This window comes from Sminthopsis crassicaudata, chromosome 6 (genome assembly GCF_048593235.1).
Source record: "Sminthopsis crassicaudata isolate SCR6 chromosome 6, ASM4859323v1, whole genome shotgun sequence".
Taxonomy (NCBI): domain Eukaryota; kingdom Metazoa; phylum Chordata; class Mammalia; order Dasyuromorphia; family Dasyuridae; genus Sminthopsis; species Sminthopsis crassicaudata.
Window position 1 is genome coordinate 73,885,878 of NC_133622.1, and position 18,844 is coordinate 73,904,721.

At 36.1% G+C, this 18,844-nt stretch overlaps 1 long non-coding RNA gene across 1 annotated transcript in view; it reads left to right on the forward strand.

Annotated features, from left to right (window-relative positions):
* The window catches only part of LOC141546696 (uncharacterized), a 213,295-nt gene that overhangs the window by 159,043 nt on the left and 35,408 nt on the right, over positions 1-18,844 (forward strand). The window lies entirely within an intron of this gene.

Here is an 18,844-nt window from a genome sequence, read left to right on the forward strand (position 1 = left end):
TTTCTAGATGATCTTTATCTTCCCATTAGAAATGCCAAGTTATACTTTGCATACCTTTTGATATCTGTGGCACTGAAAACTTGCTCATTTAGTGGCTGGGGATGAAAAGTAGAACAAAGACCAAATAGGAGCTACATTTCTGTTGCTTTGACAGATTTGAACTTTAGCAGCTGAAGTCAAGAGATGGAGTTGAGCAACATATCTCACAAGAGTTCCAAATAAGATTTCTCGTTGCTTTCATAAATCCCAGGGGTGAAAAATTGGATTGATAATATCTAGCATCTCTTCCAGGCCATAAATTCTCTAAGTTCATGATTCTGAAAGTATTAGCACAAAGTGATGGGCCAGAGGAAATGTTTCTTTTTATTTAATTGATTAAAAAAATCAGTGTATCTACTAATATCTAAAATTAACTGTTGTAGAAAAAATATATCCATTACTAAGATGTGAAAGTTTTGCCTGCATAGCAGGCAGTGCCTTGTCATGGTTTGAAAATATTATTGGGCATTCAAGCTCTAAAATAAGTAAATAAGTAAAATAAGTAAAACAATAATCATCATCATACTTTAGTAAGGTATATCCAAAGGAATGCAACTATGAAGGTGAAAGGCCTCCACTTTATGCCATGTGAGTATTGGTCTAAGAAACTGAGATATTTAGCCTGCAGAAGAGAAATCAACAAGGGCACCATGACAAATGACTTCAAGAATTTGAAGGGTGGACTTGGAGAAGGAGGATGACCATTGTTCTTCTAGGCCACAGGGGTATAGAACCAGACACAATTGGTGGAAGCCACAAAGAGACACTTATGCTTGATATAGGGAGAAACTTCTTAACAATTAAAGCTACCCAAAATGGAATAAGCTGCCTTGGGAGATAAGATCAAAGTGAAATAGAATCAGAGCTAAAGAAGACCTTAGAAACCATCTAGTTCAACCCTAGGATTTTACATGTAAAGGATTTGAGGGCCAGAAAGTTAAATGATTTGCTTAGGAACATGCAGGAAGTAAATAGAATGAGATAATTGCTTGTAAACTTTAAAGTACTATATAAATGCTACTTATAAAATAATTTTATATATGCATATATATTATATGTGTGTATATATTTTATATATGTATATATACATGTATGAAATAATATATAAAATAGAGAAGGACCACAATTTCAACTCAGGTGATCTGACCCCAATCTGGTGCTCTTTCACAGAGGTCTCCAAGAAGGAGCTATTTATTTCTAGCTGGATATGTTATAGAGGAGATTACATTGGGGATATGATTTGGATTAGGTGGCTACAGAGATTCCTTCAAACTCTGAAACTCTGTGATTCTGTGAATAACAGTCATAGCTGAAATTTAAAAGATGTTTAAGCTTAGCAAAGCATTGGATCTATAATGTTCTTGTTCAAGCTTTATCATAAGCCCATAGGGTGGACACTACAGGGAGTTGCCACATTTTGTATCTAGTCTAATTCTTCCCTTTTATTTAGAAGGAAACTGAAGCTTGGTCCCATAGCTGGTAAATGTCAGAAGTAGGATTTGAACTCATGCCTTCCAGATACCAACACCTTAACCAAGATCTATTTTGCCACATGTTGGTCTATTTGAGAATGAAGAGATAATACAATGAGGATGTCTCTTCTTCCCACCTCATCTCCTCTACCCTAAGTTAAAATGAGGATAACTTTGAAAACATTTGCTCTCTTGTCTTTCATGCCAATATTTGATAAACCTTGAGCGTTTATTAGACTCTGAATATTAGGTCCCATTTTGCAAGGTCTATTTTTCCACTGCATGATGGAATGGTAATATTAGAATTTGACACAGAAGCTTTTCATGGCACAATGAAGTTTCCTGGCAGTCTGCCCATTAATGGGTCGCACTCATTTTCAAGAACCACTGTATTATTTTAACCTCTTCCACTACCCACAGAGCAAATGAACTAGAAGCCTAGGCTTTAAATTGTGTCATTTAATTGTTCTAAGTATTTACACTTTCTTCAAAGTAATAATAAAGAATCTGATTCTTCTCTGAGTCCAAGTAATCCCTAGAAGCAAATTGTGTGCCTTCTGTTTGTTAGGGCACCCTTTAGTCAATGAATGAGATATAGTCGATAAGTTTTTTATCAAGTGTTTATTAAGTACCCATTAGGAATTAGCCCCTGCTAAATATAGGGCACTGTACTAGGCACCATAAATATAAATACTAAGAATGAACTGATTTCTACTCTTAGAAGATAGATATAGCTATATATATATATATCTATATCTATCTCCTAAGAGTAGAAATCAGTATATATATATGCATATATATATATTCTCTTAAAAATCATTTATTCATTCATTCATTTGTAAATCTACCTTGATTACTTAGGCTGGAAGTGAATGGGCTACTCATGGACCCATACCATAACTGATCAACAAGAGAACTTTGACCTGCTCTATTTCCAACCTAGTCTAGTTTCCCCATCCTTAGTCAACTTGATAATTCCCTCCCCAGACCCCACTCCTAGAAGTTCACCATGTTAACAGCAAACGGTGCAAATACTGGCTTGTCACAGACTATTGAAGCTCAGAACTGAGTTCAAGAGATTTGTCAGCTTCAGCCTCTTTGGTAGCTGGTATTATGTATGAGCCACTACCCTCCGAAAGTAGTTTGCATTCTGAGGTACACATATAAATATACAGAGAATAAATACAAACAAACACTTAGTTAATTAGAATGATAATAGTCAACATTTATATTCCCTTTAATGTCTGCAGAACTCATTTGATCTTCAAACCCTTTATGGGTAGATTCTGTTATTATTTCCATTTTATAAAAGAGGTAACTGAATTCGAGAGGTTATAAAAATTTGCTTGTAAGAACTAGAGGCAGGAGATAAAGTCCTTCCTGATTCTTACCCACTCTAATACTGAGAAAATAGCTTGGAGAAAGGACACAAGCACTTGGGGGATCAAGAAAGGCTTCATATAGAGGGTGATATTAGAACTATGTCCTGAAAGAAGAGAAAGTTTTGTGGGGAAGAGGTGAAGAGAGAGTACATTCCAGGCATAGGGGTTGGCCTTTGGAAAGGCGTGGAGATGAAAGATAGAGCATTGTGTGTAAGGCACAGAGAAAATGCCAGTTTGATTATATCACAAGTGTGATATAATCAAATAGTGTGGGAGGGAAAATAATGTACAATGAGCCTAGAAAGAAAGGTGGAGGCCAGTTTGTGAAGGACTTTCAAAATGAAACACGGGATTTCTATTTTATTCTAAAGGCAATAGGAAGCCTTCTGAGCTAACTAATAGAGGAGTAACATGGGTAAATCTGTACTTAAGGAAAATCACATTTGGAGTAATGTTTAAGTTGCATTAGAGTGTGAAAAGACTTGAGGTAGCCTGACTAATTAAAAGGCTATTGCAATAATATGAATAATAAGATTCTCAGGTAACAAGGGCCTGCTGTAAGGTGCTAGTTGTATGAGTAGAGAAAGAGTCAGGTACAAGAGATGCTATGTAGATAGAAACAAGATGTGGTCATGGATTGGATATATGGGATGAGGAAGAGAGAGGAGCTGAATATAATGCCAAGATTACAGACCAAAGACATTGGAAGAACAATGGTATTTTGGGAAGAAATAGTAACATTTGGAAGAGCAGTGGAGTTGGCGGAAGGAGACAACGAGTTCTGTTTTGGACAGGTCTATTTTGGAGCTAGGAATGATGTCTGACATATCTAGTTTAAAATGTCAAATAGACAACTAATATTACAGAACAGCTCAGAGGAGAGACTGGGGATGGATATATAGATATGTGAGTCATCTAAATAGAGATGATAATTAAACCCATGGGACCTAATCAAATCACCAGGGAATATAGAAAGAGAAGAGGTCCTAGGACAAAGTGTTAAGGAATACCTAGTTAGTTAGTTAGAGAGGGTGACATGGATGATGAATCAGCAAAGGAGACTGAGAAGAAGCAGTCTATGTAGGAGAAACAGGAAAGAGTAATGTCATGAAAAAAATGAGAGGAGAGAGCGTCCAAAGCAGTGTCAAAAGGATAAGAGAGGTCAAGAAGGATGAAGATTGAAAAAATATCAGATTTGGCAAGCTTTCTCTCTGGGAGTAATGTAATTCATGAGAAATGGGCCAGAAATAAAATTTGGCACTGGTCTTCAAATGGGTGAATTATATTGGACTGTAGCATTTTATTAGCATATGGGCTTTGTAGGACAGCATAGCACAGTGGGAAGAGGGACAGTCTTGAAATTAGTTTCTATCATGATCCTGATTCATGCTTTTTTTGAGTTCATGTCTTTCTTGGGATTAAGGGAAGGAAGTTGTGAATGGGGTGCTGGCCTTCGCTGGGCCCCAGGAGTTCAAGGTCCTGGGTTCATAGGCACTCCTAGCCCTCAGTCTCCAGGTTTTTGGGAGCTTTTTTCTTTTTCTTCTTGACTGGAGTAGGTGAGTCTGCTACCCCGTCTTCTTTTGGGCACATGATCTTTTTCTTCTTCTTGGGTTTAGGAGACGTGGACAGCTCCTATGGGGCTAGGGCTTCTTCTGTTTCTTCCACCTGTCATTTTCTCTTCTTTTTCAGCTTCTCTTCCCCATTCCCCGTCTCCTGTCCATTCTCAAAAATGCTGTTTTCTTCTGTTGCCAAAGGCTCCAGGCACTTCTTTTTTTTCAGGTATTTCTTTCCTTCTTGGCCTGCTTCCTCCTAATTTCTGCCACCACTTCCCCTGCCTCATTCACTGCCTCCTTCAGATTCATGCTTAGTATGTGAACAAAGCCAAATCAGTTAGCCTCTCAGGAAATTCTTTAAGATTCTAAGTTCCAGTTGAGTTGCCAATACATACTGTTCAGAGCTTCCACACTGTAAGTTTCCTATAAAGATGAAATTATAGAATCACAGCCCTAAGCTGCCCTCTTCTCACATCTATGTATCTATCTACACATAATTTGCACATTATCCATCATACATAATTTGCACATTATCCATCATACATAATTTGGATAATCTGTGTGTATATGCACACACACAGATTATCCAAAATATGTATTTACCTGTGTACTCAGGGGTTCAAAAAGTATTTAAGAAATAAATAGAAAGTAAGAATTATTACAATTTCAAGGCCAAAAAAATTTAATTATCATGCCCCAAAACATTAGTAATATACCAAACCTCCTACTACTGTCTGCCACTAGTTGGACTTTCCAGTCTATTGTGTCTCTGAAGCAGAGACCTGTGAATGTCAAGAAGTCCTATAGCTTGGGGTACCTTGAGACTGTACAAAACTAACTGTAGGCCTGACTCAAAGGTGCTGTGTTGGGTATCTGGCTCAATGGTACTCTATCCAACTTCACTAGATGGTGCTGTAGAGCAACTATGCTTGAGTGTTTGGTCAATATGGATTTCATTGACATTTCAAGATTAAATTATTTTTGATTCAAAATATTTTCATAAATTTATTTATTTATTTCAACTGAAAAGATTTTGGGTAAAGAACTCCTAGTCTTTGGCTATTAAATAAAGATTAGGTGTCAAAGTGGAAGTCAACTTGAACACATGTAAGGGCAGAAGGAAAATAGTAGAAATTTAGGAAGAGGATGGAACAGTTACAAAAGGATTATTCCAAAGTTAGCCAACTCTGCAGTTACTTGAAAATATTCTAAGCAACTTGAGTTTCGGATCAAGAGGACACATAATTCTACAGAAATTGTTGGAACCATACTATGAACCAAGAACACTCTTCAATAGCCCAGTAGCAAAGTGTTGCAATGGGGGACCTAGACTTAGAGGCAGAGGATGTGGGTTCTCATTGTATCTCTGCCACTTACCGCTTCTATGATCTTAAATCAACACTTTCCCTATTGGGGACCTTAATATCTTCTTCTTTAAATGAGAAAGTTGAAGTAGAAGACCTCTAAGTTACTTCTGGTTCTGTAGCATGAAGTATGAGCAAATAAATTAATAAATAAATCGAAGCATGAGCAAAGCAGAATGATTTTAGTTCATTGTTAGAATATATTTTTATCTTTGAGGTCCCACAAATATGCCTCATATTGTCTAATTCAAAAGAGGAAAGGGTAAGAAGAGATTAAGATTATTTTTTCATAATATCATTTTGGAAGAGCTTTTTAGGAATATTTTTAAGGACTCTAGGATGACATGATAGAAATATATTTAGCATTTAGCATAAATACAGAATTTTAAGAAAGTGAAATGAATGCATAATGTCAAGAACAGGGAAAGAGATAAAAATGAGTGTGAATGAGGAGGAAAATACAAAACATATGGATTATTTTCAGAAATTTGGACCAAATTGTGGCAATCAGGCCAATAAATTTCATTGAAATCTATCTAATTGTACTGAGCAATCCAGTGGTGATGGTCTTTAAACCAGTCAGTAGAGAATTATGCTGAATGATCCTTCCATGTTCTAGTCTGTTGGCTAAAGACATGCTAGGTCATGATATTGAAATGAGCAATTCCCTCCATCTGCAAAATTGGATTACAGTGTAAGCTAGTAGATTTCTAAAATCTCTTACTTTAAATCCTATAGACTTCAAAGAAAGAAATACAGATGGAGGGAAATGAAACTAGAATCATTAAACAATTTACCCAAAATGGAGGGGAGGAGTGGCATGGTGGAGAGAGGTGTCTAGGGTAGGGAAGATTTGGGTAGGAGATAGAATATTTGAACTCAGCTCTCCTAATTTTTGAGACAACCCTCTTTCCATTGTACTACTTGGACCTGTTACATTAAAAAGAACAGAACTTCTGTCATTGTCTTCTAACCTAGGCTGTTGCCACAAGTCTCTCCCCACTTCAGTCTATTCTCCACTTAGCTGTCCAAGTAATCTTCCCAAACCATAAATCTGAACATGTCATCCTCCCCAGTCTTCTCCCCTATTCAATAAACTCTACTGGATGCCTGTTGCTTTCAGGATCAAATATAAAACTCTGTTTGGCATTCAAAACCTTTTATATCCTGTGCCCTTCCTACCTTTCCAATCTCCTTACATTTCATAGCCACACCCACTCCTCCAATACTCTTTAGTCCTTTATTGCTCTTCTTTGGACAAGATACTCCAACTCCCAACCAACTGTGGTCATTTTCACTAGCTATCCTTCATGCCTGGAATTCTCCCCTTCCTCACCTCCATCTCCTAGCTTCCTTCAAATTCACTAAAATCTCATCTTCTACAAGAAGTCTTCCCAGATCCCCTTTACATTAATGCCTTTTCTCTATTGCTTAGCTCCATTTTTTCCTGTTTATTGTACATAATGATTTACATGTTATCGTTCCCATTGGATTTTAAACTCTGTGACAATCCTTGAAACAAAGATTGGTTTTTGCCCTTCCATGGATTCCCAGAGCATAGCATAGCATTTGGTACATAGAAATCATTAAATAAATGTTTACTGATTGACTGATTTGACTTCAGTAGACCAGTTATAATTTATAACTCTAGAATTATGATTTTTATCTTATCAATTTTTGTCATGGACATTAGCTGGATGTATTTAATAATAATAGAAATCAAATCAGAGGCACAGTGTTCCTTCTGAACACAATTCTCTGATTATTAAATACACTAAGCAAATGTGGTTTATTCTTAGACTATGTCTACACAGGCCATGTTGAGCAGACAGCTGCAATAATTATTCAAAGAATTTAATTTATAAATAGAGGGCATTCCTATTTGGATATAAGTATAATTTAATGTAATCTAATCTGGCAAATACTTATTATTACATGCAAGGAGTTGTGCTAGGGGTTGGTGATAAAAGAACAAAAATCACTCTCTGTCTTCTAAGATCTTACTTACAGTCTTCCATGAGTCTGTTATTGAGAATACAGAAGGTAGATTTAAGGATTATATTGAAGATACAGAAAAGGTTGGATTCTGGATCCTGGAACCTGAGTTATCTTTCCAATGAATAAAGAGATAAATGCTCAAATTTATTGTTGGACTAAAACAGTAAAAATCTTTTATAGAATATGATTTTATGTTTTAAGTCATCAATTTTTTTAAATTCTCATTATGGAGTATGAGAAATAGTCTAAGATTTGGAAATACTTGGAGGAGTTTAAATTTTCCATTTTCATTTTAATTGGAAGCAAAGGCCCATATTTTTAATACCTGTGCTCTTTTGGTTTGGATTGGATAGCTGTATGTCATGGAACATTCTATAGTCTCTGAACAATTGAAAAAGTTAAATCAATAACATAACCTAATATAACAATCTAAAGAGCAAATGAAAAAGCACATGGTAGGCAGAAACCAACTGCAAACTATTACAAACAAAGAATTAAGAAGAGGTGTAAGAATTGTCATATAAGAAACATGATCAAAACCATGGACCATAGTTAGAGCAACTGATACCTGAAATGTGTACTTCACTGGCTTCCTTGAGATGTTAGAAGAAGAACAGGATTGCCTACCCCCACATACCACCTCCAACACAATGGCTAGAAGGCATATAGAGGTGAATTTATAAAGGACTCAGACCAGAATCTCACAGGAGGGACAGTAATGGATGGATATTTCCTTTTGTTCTTGGAGAGAAAATTTGCATTGATGAGATCATTGCTCCATTGGAACAGGCCACGGGGTGGCACAGGCTAAAATATGGCTTAATATTCGAGGGGAATGTTGATCCCATTTCACTTTCCAGCAGCACTCAGCAGAGTTTTCTAAGTTGTGGCCTGATGGTCATATTTTATTCAACAAAAATTTAAGTGCTGTGGGGCAGTGCGAAGAGCTAGGAAACACATAAAGATACAAAGATGGGGTTTTTGTTCTTAAGTAGGAGTAGTAAAACATGGGTACAAATGAATGAAATGTAAACCAGAATGTGATAAGTATCCAAAATAATTTTAAAAATGTTAGGTGAGCAGATAGATGACAGATCACTGTTAGCTATGGAATTAGCATTCATGGAGAAGGTAGCATTTGACCTGGACTTTGGAGAATGGATAGGAATTTGTTTATGTTTAACCTTTATTAATGTCTTCTCTGAACTCTCATCCTTGATCTTTAAAAGCATCTTAAAAATTTTAAGTTCCTTATCCAAAACAAGGATCTTTATACCCAAAAACATGGGAACAAATTTAAGAAAATGAAATTTCACTGAAAACTGAGTGGCTGCCCATCAGTTAGAGAATGGTTGAATAAGTTATGATACATGAATATTATAGAATATTATTGTTCTATAAGAAAAGATCAGAGAATGATTTCAGAGAAACCTGGAGAGACTTACATGAATTGATGTGAAGTGAAATGAAAAGAACTAGGAGATCATTGTACATGGCAACAACAAGATTATACAATGATCAATTCTGATGGATGTGCTCTTTTCAGCAATGAGATGATTCAGACCAGTTCTAATAATCTTGTGATGAAGAGAGCTGTCTACACCCAGAGAGAGGATTGTGGGAACTGCGTGTGGTTCACAACATAAAAATTTCACTCTTTTTGTTGTTTGCTTGCATTTTATTTTTTTCTTATTTTTTCCTGTTTGATTTGATTTTTTTCTTGTGCAGCAAGATAATTGTATAAACATGTATGCATATATTGGATTTAACATTTATTTCTACCATGTTTAACATATATTAGATTACTTGCCATCCAGAGGAGGGAGTGGGAGAAGGGAGGCGAAATTGGAACACAAGGTTTTGCAAGGGTTAATGTTAAAGAATTAATGTGCATGTTTTGAAAAATAAAAAGTTTTAATAAAATACCTAAAAGAGTAAATTTCATGGGGATAAAAATAAATTAAAATTTAACTGGGACAAAGTTTTATACACAGTTTCAAAAATAAACTTTGGAAAGAAAAAATGAAAGCAGCATGGACAGATAGTGGTTTGTCTAAAAACGATCAGATTGGGATAGAGTTTAATAGACTTTAAGGTCAATGATGAGAGTCAGCAGGATACAATAAAAATGGTTCTGGATTTGGACTCAAAAAGCTAGCTCTCCCATATACCACCTAGATGAACAAGAATCTCAGATCCCTGATCTATAAAATGAAGAGGTGAGACTCAATGACCTTAAAGATCTCTTCCAGCTTAAAATCTATGATCCTATGAACTGTGAGAAAACTAGTATGATCAGAGGCTGCATTAAGAGAGAAATGGTATGCAGAAATAAGGAGGGAAGAGGGAGCCCCTTTGAACCCTGCCCACATCTGAAATACATTATGTTCAGTTATAGGCAGGACATTTAAAGAACATTGATAAGATGAAGAATATCCATTGAGAGCAATCAGGTTGATGAACAGTTTTGTTTCATTCCCTGTGAAAATTATTTGAAGGAATGAGGGATGCTTAAACTAGAAAAGAGATTTATCGGGGGCTGTAATTGATGTTTCCAAATATTACATTAGAATGAATTAGATGTGCTCTGACTGAGTTCAAGGGACAGAACCAGGAGCGACTGAGAAATGGGAACAGATAGAGTGAAAAGCTTCCTAGCTATCCATATGGACTGCCTTGGGAGGGAGGAGTTGCCTTTTTACTTGATGTTCTTGAGAAAAGACTTGGATGATCATTTGTCAGGGAATCCATTGTTAGGAAGGGAAAGATATTTTAAAGAAATGTCGATGCTGTCTATGTAGCAGTGGTAAATTCTCTTCAATTCAGCAAATATCTATTAATGTGCCAGAGTCTGTATTAAATAGTTCTGGGGATGTAAGACAAAAAACAAAAACACCCATATAGTCTCTGCCCCACCCCTCCACCCCACGATATACTCTATTGGACAACGTGGCTAACAGGTAATGATACAATAATATCAGGCGGTTCACTAAGAGGCTGTGGACACTATGGCAAAATAATAACAATCCAAGAGCCCCTGAGGGAAAAAAAGGAAATGCAGGGAAAAAATACGAATGAAAAATCTTAATGACATTCTTACAATTAAATAACCCAAAGCTTGAATTGAGCATTTTGTTATGCTCTTTGTGAATGGTGTTTGTACTTTGAAACCTTTAAAATATTTAAGGCAAGAAGAAATGAAATGCACTGTGACCAGTTGAGGTCATACATTTAGGACAAAAATGATGAAATATTAAAATGAAAGAAATAAATGTTCGAACTGAAATATGGTGATTCTGCTGAGATGAATTATTCAAAATTGAGAAGCATGTGTGACCTCCAATCTATTATATAACAGAAGGGAAGAATAGCAAAGTTCATGTGTAGAGTAGCGCCAGGAGATGAGGAAATGATGGAAAGCATTCTAAGAACATTGTAACTTTATGCTCAGCTTCAAGGGTAGGAACGTTAAAGAAAAGATCGGCATAATTGACTGACACAGGGGAAGGAGAGCTTTTCAGAATGAGAGAACAGGGACATGAACTTGGGGTTTCTTGGTAGGAAACCTGGGCTCCTGAACAAAATTGAATTGAGCATGTTTAATTTATGAGTACATAATTTTACTCCTCTGAGCAACTTCTTCATCTATAAAGCAAAGCAATGGAATAGATGTTTGGCTAATTTGAATTAGAGTTAAAAGGTAACTCACAATCTAGAAATAGTTATTCTCTCAAAAGTTCATTGGATAGAGAGCTCGAAGAAACCTTAAAAGATTATTCTAGACACACCCTTCCACTTTACAGATGAAGAAACTGAGATAGAGAAAGGAAGTGTCTTTATATCAGAAAAATAGTAATGTGGATTGAAGAGAATTGTTTGTGCAGACTCAAATTTCTACAGTTGTTTGGGCTAAAGAGAATCTTATCCATTGGAAGAAATTATCTCTTCTTTACACATTCTAAATTATTTGTGCACAGCATTGTTTCACCATTCAATTTGGATTCTGGAAAAGCAAACTTTAATTTAACATGTTGGGGGGGGGTGTCTCTGAGATCATGGGAAGATGAGAATTGAAATAAAAATGGTAACTATGTCTAGACTACACTGAAGCTAGCCTATGCAGCAGAAAATCAGCAGCACACTCTCAATAGTCATTTCTCCTAGGTAGTTGTGACAAGAAGCAAGTGCCCCGAGGCTGTTGATGTGGTGAGATTCCCCTAGGAACTTCATATGACTGGACTAATGTGTCCCATTATCTTCTGATGTAGCCCATTCTCCTTTTGTATATCTCAAAACATGAGGAAATTTTTCCTGATGTAAATATCTGTGCCTACCTGATTTTGCTCCTTAAGTCACCATGCAAAAAGCTGAATATGATGTACTTGTCCACCAGAAGTTTAAACCAAGGGACTCAAGGTCAGAGACAGAATGGTGACAGAGGAGACATTGTGGTAAGTGAAGCGGAGAGAGTTTTTCTTTTTGTCTAGACTGTCTTGCCAACATCCCTGCTCACAATTTATGATTTAGTTGGGGCAGGACGCAGCCAGAAGTTCCTACCAGTGACAGGACACCAAACCAAAAAAAGCATCAAATCTTGGACAAGCCCCCACATTTAACCACCAGATAGCAGCAGGGCTTCCCAAAAACCTGGACCTATTTGAATGGAAAAATCAGTCACTGGGAGTTCTACACTCCCACTGGATATGACAATAGATTGTTACCCAGGAGTTTGATCTTTCCTGCTGAATAGAATCAGCCTAGTGGCTAGTAAGTACAATTTGACAGTTCAGCTTAATGTGATTGTTAAGCTTAAATAAAAACAATAACATGATTAATATTAACTTCTTGAAAACTATGCCAGCTTAAATCTGTCTCTCTGAAACTTTTCCCATTGTTTTTGGTTCTGCCTTCCAAGGCTTTACAAAACAATCTGTCCTTCTTTCTATTAACAGACATCTGCAAATTTAATTATCCCCATTAAATTTCATCTTATTTGATTCAGTATGTCATATTCTAGTTTATCAAGGAGATCCATCCATCCCACATCTGCCTTTTCCTTCTACCCCTGTGGCCCCCTCTCCTATTGATGAGTTCTTCCTGGAACTCTCATTTTGAGGAAGGGCCCAGAACAGCCATCCCTTGTTCTCTGGACTTTGTCATTCTCATGTCCCTCATGATTGTCTCCCTTATTATTCTCAACTTTTATTCACTCTTATATGTTGTCTTCCTCAGCTTAGAATGTGAGCACTTTAAGGGCAGAGACTGCTTGTATTTGTATCAATCAACCAACATTTATTAAGCACCTACTATGCTCCAAATACTACCCTTGGCATAATTTTTAGAATATAGTGTTTGACAAATCTAATGCAAATAAGATTAGAAGGAAAGTAACAAATTGGGAAAACATTTTTACAGTTAAAGGTTCTGATAAAAGTCTCATTTCCAAAATATACAGAGAATTGACTCTAATTTATAAGAAATCAAGCCATTCTCCAGTTGACAAATGGTCAAAGGATATGAACAGACAATTTTCAGATGATGAAATTTAAACTATTTCCACTCATATGAAAGTGTTCCAAATCACTATTGATCAGAGAAATGCAAACTAAGACAACTCTGAGATACCACTACACACCTGTCAGATTGGCTAAGATGACAGGAACAAATAATGATGAATGCTGGAGGGGCTGTGGGAAAACTGGGACACTGATACATTGTTGGTGGAGTAGTAAAAGAATCCAACCATTCTGGAGAGCAATCTGGAATTATGCCCAAAAAGTTATCAAAATGTGCATATCCTTTTACCCAGCAGTGCTACTATACAAGGAAATACTAAAGAAGGGAAAGGGACCTGTATGTGCCAAAATGTTTGTGGCAGCCCTTTTTTGTAGTGGCTAGAAACTGGAAAATGAATGGATGTCCATCAATTGGAGAATGGTTGGGTAAATTATGGTATAGGAATGTTATGGAATATTATTGTTCTGTAAGAAATGACCAACAGGAGGATTACAGAGAGGCCTGGAGAGACTTACATCAACTGATGCTGAGTGAAAGGAGCAGAACTAGGGGATCATTATACACTTCAATAATGATACTGTATGATGATGTATTCTTTTGGAAGTGGATATCTTCAACATAGAGAAGAGCTAATCCAATTCCAATTGATCAATGATGGACAGAATCAGCTACACCCAGAAAAGGAACACTGGGAAATGAATGTAAACTGTTAGCATTTTTTGTTTCTCTCCTCAGATTATTTTTACCTTCCGAATCCAATTCTTCCTTTGCAACAACAACAAAATTCGATTCTGCACATATATGTTGTACCTAGGATATACTATAAGATATTTAATATGTATGGGAATGCCTGCCATCTAGGGGAGGGGGTGGAGGGAAGGAGGGGAAAAATTCGGAACAGAAGGAAATACAAGGGATAATGTAAAAAATTACCTATGCATATGTAGTCAAAAAATGTTACAATTATAAAATTAATTTTAAAAAAGAATATAGCATTTGATAAATGCTTGTTGGCTTGACCTGACTTGAGTGTTCCTTCTATCCTACATATTCACTAACCCTCCCAGATTTCTTCCATCTGCAAATTTGATGAGGATATCATGTGTATCCTCATCCACATCATTGACAAAAATGTTGGCCATCTACACGCAGAGAGAGAACTATGGGAACTGAATGTGAATCATTTTTTGTGTATTTTCACTCTTTTTGTTGATGTTTGCTTTTTTCTTTTTTTTTCCTTTCTGATCTGATTTTTCTTGTGCAGCATGATATTTGTGGAAATATGTATAGAATTGTACATTTTACATATATTAGATGATTTGCTGTCTAGGGCAATTGGAACACAAGGTTTTGCAAGGGTGAATGATGAAAATTATCCATGCAAGGGTGAATGTTTGAAAATTTAAAAAAAAAACTTTAATTAAAAAGACCTGTAAATAATTTGGAATATGTAGGGAATTAAGTATAAAGTCCACTTATCATAAAATCTTTATTGGAACATTTCACTAAAAAAAAAAAAGAACACAACTAATATACTTGTATTCCATAAATGTGTGATTGTATGTGTATTTGAAGTTGGAAGACACCCTAGAGATGACCTCGTCTCATTCCTTCATTTTACCAGTTAGGAATCTAGGTCCCAGAGATATTTAGTTACTTTGTTCTAAGTCACAAAAATAATAAGTAGTTTTCTGGGTCCCGATCCAAAATTCATTTCAGTGTACTAAACTTTGGCATATGAATAGTGTCAATATATGACTCAAATTCAGCCCAAGGCACTGGATAACTAAACTTCAAGAACTAATTCCTGTCCTAAGAGAAGGAGGGCCTGGCGGAAAACCTTGAACTGTGACACAAAATCCTAGCTGAATTTATTTGTTCAATCTCCCAGAGAATGAAAAGATTGCCATCAAGATAGATTACTGTGGTTCAGTCCCACCCGTTTCTTTTCTAATACTATAATATTTATCCAGAAAACTGAAGCTGGAAGCTATACAAAGTAATTGATAAAGAACAAGGGGGAAAAGAAAATAACATAATTGTAACCCATGGCCCAATACACTATACTGTGGGCATAAGACTACCTTAATCTTGGAAGTTCTGGCTTATTTTACTCCCATCCAGAGTTCCAGTTCTCAAAAAAGACTGATGATATCACAAGAGCAAGTCTTGACTTGCTCACAAAATGGGTTTAAGTGAGGCAGAACTGGGTTTAGTTCTCCACAGATATAGGTGTCCAAATCTCCTGTAAGTATTCAGTGACAATGAATATCAGATATATGATAGACTTTATTTCACCTCACAGAAAGAATGCAAGAGGAAAAAAACACTACAACAACAAAACCAAAGGATTTCTGATCCACAAACAATTAATACAATTCTCCTACCTTTTGGGTGAATCTTTCCTGATCACCAGGAAACTACAAAGACTCACAGTCCTATACTATTATTGGACCTTCTTTGTAAAAGAAATAAACATGGGATTTCTCTCCCATCTTCTCTCCTATCCTCCAAGAACTCCACCTAATCAATTAATTCATCCTCAGCCTCAGTGTATTTTTAATAGACATATCCTAGTACAGAGTACAGTCTCAAAAAAAAAAAAAAAAAAAAAAAAAAAAAAAGGTTGTCAATGGGAATGGGTGCAGCCTCAGTCAGACTGAGACCTGTAGAAGACCTTAACTTAAAAAGGTTCAGTGGAGAAAAAGGGACAAACAACAGCAACATTATGGGAAGAGACAGGGAAAGTCCCTAAAAGCCCCCTATAAACTGATGAGTTTTGTACTACTTATGTAGAGAACTAAGGTGACATGTTCTCAGTCCTGGCTTATGTAGCTGGTTTTAGCCTCCTCTGACAATCAGGTAAGATCTTCTATATTTATTTGCAGGCTGGACCTGCTCCTATTACAAGGCTCCCTATAGGTATTAATAAAGCTGTAGGTCTCAGGCATCCATGAAAGTATTGGCTGGCATTGGTCATTTGCCCCTGAGCTCTGCTAACTCTCTTTGCTTTCTCTTGAGAAATCCTTTCCTTCTAATGATTGCTTAGCTTCCAGAGAACCTTGCATGATACTCATAGATACATGCGGTCAACTATTAGTATTTCTTCTTTGTCTTTTATCAATTTACCAGTTTATTAGATTAGATTTTTTTTTAATTTAACAAATTCTTTGAGGAGTTTCCCCTTCCTTCCCCCACCCTGCCCCAATCAACTGCAGCCTTGTTTGTAATATAGCGAGAAAAAAAGCACCTTTATTGAATTTGAGATCTAGTATGTTTTTCCTCCTTATCATATGGATATTTTCCCCCTTAAGAAAAAAAAAGCCAAAATTGACTGGAAAAATAATGAAAGAGAGGAATACAGTCAAAAGGAGAGAGACATTTAAATGCAGCTTCACCAGACCTAATCATAGGAGACTCAACCTTTCTTTTTTAGTCAATTCCGCAGCTAGCAATAATCTTGTATCATGGAAAAAACAGGTGATTTTTTTCCCTTAGCAAATAATGGATGTGGCTATTAATAAACTCAGGATGCATTAGCTATCTGTTTCATGACTTGATAATAAATTGTATTTTCAAAGATGGGATTACCTAATCCAGACAGGCTTGCTGAAACAGCAGAAACCCTAAGATTCTTTTTCTCAAAGGGACTGAAACAGAAGAATCACTGTAGACTGTTTTCTTATAAATTCATACGAGTTCTCCCAAAGTGCTAGCCAAGTGTTTGAAACAAAAAATCGAAAGGAGACATGACAGCCATGCAGCTCACATGAAAAGCAATTTCTTGTTAGAGTAACCCAATCCAATTATTAGAATGGCTAGCTTAATTACTAGGGGAGGGAAATCTGGTTTTTATCTGTGGTGAGCCCAGAAAATGATTGAAAAGGTTATATTTTCATAAGGAGATGCATTGGTGGCTCATTGCACCAAAGAGTTGTGCTGGATCATGCTTTTTAAGTTACAGAGTGCCAAAGTTCTAGCTTTGATTTTCTGCCTGCCTGAGTAACCTAGGAAGCTTCTTGGCCCAAAGAAGGGTAATAGCCCTCAACTTTCAAGTAGAGTCAATTGCATTCTCTGACCCACCCCCTCTTCACCCTCAAACAACTCCCTCTCCAAATGCTATTTGCTGAATTTCTTGCCCAATGTAGCAATTAGTTAATAGGGTCACATATTAAATTAATTATGAAACAATTAAAGCTTTGGTGATGACTTCCTATAAAATGGATAACAAAGAACCAGATTTAATTCTAAAATCTCCTTTGGATTTTGGGGGGCCAAAAAAGAGGGAATATGTGTTATGAAAATTAATTGCCCTGGTTACTTCCAAATATTGCTAACATGGAAACGGCATACTGTCCCCCCAAATAAACAAGATAGATGAATATAAGCCTAAAAAATCAGGAGAGACAGTCTGAACCTTATCGAATTCTAAAGAAAACATGATGTGTCTTGGAGCCATGCCTTAGATCAGTGGCCATAGGAATCCCCTACCCAATTGGTTCCAAGTCATGTTCATGTTTTGATCATGAGCCCCTTGAGACGTTTTCAGCAGAATCTAAGTCATAAACCACATTATGGGCTATGAATCCTCTTTGACAATATTATCATTTATTTTTGCTGGCATCAAAAATATTTCAATAACTATTATTTTGCCCACCTCCTTTAAAATTTTTTAAATAGATGCTTATTTCTTTCATTGTCACTTCCCAGTTGTTTTCCCCTTCACAACCTTACCCCAATTCAACCTCATCCTAGATAAGTTGAACAAAGAATTACCTGTAGGTAAAACAGACTAAGAAAATAGTCACATTGGACAATGAAAGATCTTGTGTAGCAATTTTAGTCCACCACCTCTTTGATAAGAGGGAGGTAAATGTATTTCATCATAAGTCCCATACAGCCAAAGTGTTGCTTCACTGATGAATGTTCCAAGGTCTTTCAATGCTATTTAGTGTCATCTTAGTCTAGGTAAGCTCCTAGATCTCCTCCCAATTCATATAGAGCACTCTATGTTTCCTGGAATACTTCATATTTGTCATTTCTTAAGATGCAATAATATTCCATTATATCCAGATGCCACAATTTATCATGTTATCCCTCCAATTAATGAATACATGCTTTCCTTCATGTTCTTTGTTCCAAAAAATGCTGCTACAAATATTCTTGTACATTGGAGACATTTCCCTCTGTCTCTGACTCTATAGAAGCTTCCAAAGTCTTTATTTATCCTTTTCTAATTAAAATAAAAATTTAGGCTCCAAAAAGAATGTGCATTCTTATCTAGTAAACAATGATTCCCAAAATTGGAGAAATTGCAATATCCAATCATTTGATTATTTTTAATCAGCCTCAATCTTGTTCCTAAAAGTGTTGCATGGCATTTATTTATTATCATTAAATTGACCCATAAAATAAAAACAAAATAACATTATTAATAATATTAGCTTCTCCAAAGCTGGGCTAGAAAAGGATAATATTTTTAGGTTCTATCCTAATGAAAAAGCTTCAATTATGGTCCC